Source organism: Lactuca saligna, chromosome 3 (assembly GCF_052625555.1).
Source record: "Lactuca saligna cultivar CGN05327 chromosome 3, ASM5262555v1, whole genome shotgun sequence".
NCBI lineage: Eukaryota > Viridiplantae > Streptophyta > Magnoliopsida > Asterales > Asteraceae > Lactuca > Lactuca saligna.
Window position 1 is genome coordinate 145589707 of NC_136419.1, and position 2965 is coordinate 145592671.

Consider the following 2965-nt stretch of genomic DNA (forward strand, 5'->3'; position numbering starts at 1 on the left):
AGGAATTCAACATTTTAATTCCAAAATTCGTATTTAGAGAAGTTCGCGTAGAGCTTTGCTGATCGTAATGTTTCCATGGTTTATCGTAGATGCTCTTTATGATTTCCTTCTTACTACGAGAGTAGATAAGTAAGTCATTTACAAGGATAATGACGAACTGATCCGAGTAAGAATGGCGTACCCTATTCATTAAGTTCATGAATACTACGGGCGTATTGGTCCTATCCGAGGGGTATCACTACAGACTCGTAGCATCCACATTGAGTTTGGAAGATTCTCCTCGGGACATCCTTTACTGACATTCGTAACTGGTGATATTCGGATCTTAAGTCCCTTTCTGAAAGGTGCATTGTTCCTGGTAGTTGGTCAACCAATTCATCTATGCAAGGCAGAAAGTAATGATTTCTAATGGAGTCTTGTCAAGGTCTGCTACACGAGGACTTCCCAGGGGGTCACCCATCCTAGTACTACTCTCGCCCAAGCACGCTTAACTGCGGACTTCTGATGGGATCTGGTGCATTTGTGTTGGTATGATTGCACCCACTAAAGTCTATCTTCTCGAAGAATAAGACCGGAGCTCTCAAAGGTGAGGAGCTTCGTCTTATCATTCCATTGTTGAGTAGTCATTAAGTTGTCCGGACGGTTCTTGTGTCTCCATCGGTGTGAGACTGTAGGGCGATCTGGTTACAGAAGTCGTATTGGTTTCTAAGTTTGTTCGCATGATGACACGATTACTCGTAGTCTTGGGCAGTCTCCATCTTGAAGCTCACATTAGAAGTCATATATGGTTCATCAATCACAGTCTCGTGTATACGAGTCGTATATAATTAAGATTGAAAGGGTAGTCGAATAAATGATTCTTCTTTAAGCTCACATCCCAACGAGGAAAAGAGGTTAAAGTGGAATCATCAATTCTAAACCTGTAGAACCTTGATTATATGCCACCCTTATGTATACCTTCTTCAGCGATAGACAAACCGTATGGGTCTTTGGATTGAACTTGACGTATTGTACGAGTGGTACTTTGGGGAGGTTTTCTGAGGTCTCTTTGGAAGGATAAGAAACATGTGCTACTCTATGAATGAGTACTTCGGAATTCTGAAATGACGGTTTCCTTAGAAAGGCGATTTTGGAAAGAGAGAGAGAGAGAGAGAGAGATGTGTGCGTATGAAACTAGTATTGTGCGGATCGAGTTCACTCAAGTTGTATGGTAATATCGGACATACTTGGAAGTAAAGACATTGGATTTGAACATAAGGGCGTTACAGACAGAACACAACAGTGCAACTATTAACAGGGTTACAGTACTTTTAGATTTACTACCATGCTATTGTTGCGACAAGGTATATTACAAAAGTCAAGTATCCACAGCACGAGAGTCCCTTAACTGTCGGGATCTCGCAAAAGATAAAACTCAAGTGGTACTAGTTTAAAACATGTTTTATGGGTTTGTTACAACGAAACGCCTTAAATATATTAGTGTGGCTCTGGAGTAGTTTCTCCTGCGGTAGTGATTCTTAGTATCTTCCCATCTGCGCCGGAGTTCTTTGTTATTAGGCAATCCTTTTTAAGGTGTCCAGTCTCGCCACATTGGTGACATATCTGGCTTGTACTAGCATTGGCGGTGGAAGTGAGGTGTCGAGTCAGAGTTACGTGGACACGGATGTTTTCTTTGTTCATCCACTTTGAAACTTTCCTTTTATGGGGTTCGGTTTTACCACTACCATCGTGTGTAGGGTTTATCCCTATGTCAGAGACTTGAGAAATAGGTCGTGTCGGTGCTCCACAGCCATGGGCATGGTGCTCTACTTTGTAGCAATTATAGCATTGCATTTGATGACATACCTCGTTATGATGAAAGCTACACTTGTTACACTTCGGAAGTTTTCCCTCGTATGGTCTGGTCGATGTTGGGATGGCGGAAGTTGCTACTTGTTGTTGTTGTATAACAAGTCTCTTGGATTGCTTGCGCTCCTTTCGTGCTTGGCGTTTTCGTTTGTTCTTCTCGATTTTACGGCTTTGCAAGTCCGTGACTATTGCCATTTGTTGGCTTCCCAGACCAGTACAACAATTGGAATTGTTGACTCCTTTGCCAGTCTTGTTCGCATTGCCAGAGTTGATGTATGCAAGGAAAGCTGTCACAGCAGCTGTTACCGCGGCTTGTAATGTGGCAGCGTCTATATGAAGAATAGGGGTTTCGTTGCTCAGTGGGCTATTTCTGGATGACAACATGATTCTGTAATACGAAAGAAAAGGAGTTGGTGAGCTATTACTGTTGAACCTATATTATTTGATTCTAACTGAGAGATGAGTTATTATACATGAAAACTTAGTTTATACTCAGGAACGTATAAGCGAGGAAAGTCATAATAATAACCTTCTTATGAATCCTTTTTAATGAACTAGAATTCCTAGTAAGGGCTACCATTGACCCTAGACATATTTTAATCGTTCAACTAAAGGGTAGGAGTATGTTCTAGAAGGTTTGACCTACATCCCTATGATGCAGTCCTAGTACGGAGTAGAAGTATGTTCATAGAATGGTCTCAAAATGTTTGTTGTCCAACACGGGGTACCATTGGTTGGTGGATAACATGATCCATCCTTTGAAAGAGCATTGGGAATGATCCCTGAGTTAAACTACCCTAGTCCAATGACTTGACTAGGGTGGATTTCAGATAGACTCCAACGATAGTATGATGAAAGTGATTGGACAAAGAGTGACACGGAAGTTAGCCGACTATCGATATCATTTATGTTTACGATGTAATAAGTCTGGGAATATTGACCTTTTAGTAGGTCTTACATCATATCCGGAGTAGAAAAGTCCTTGACAGTATAAAGGCCTAACCAAAAGTACTTACAGTACAAGGTAGTCACATAGAAACGTGCTACACAGAACACCGACATGTATACGGTTCTTCAAAACAAAGAAGGAAAGTAAAGCATTTTCTATTGATGATGG

The 2965-nt window shown here is 41.2% G+C and overlaps 1 non-coding gene across 1 annotated transcript; it reads right to left on the reverse strand.

The window, feature by feature from the left end:
• Positions 1-423: 423 nt before the first annotated feature.
• LOC145038064 (5S ribosomal RNA) lies at positions 424-542 on the reverse strand. Its single transcript, XR_013679152.1, has one exon. It is a non-coding gene; the product is annotated as a 5S ribosomal RNA (ribosomal RNA).
• Positions 543-2965: the final 2423 nt, after the last annotated feature.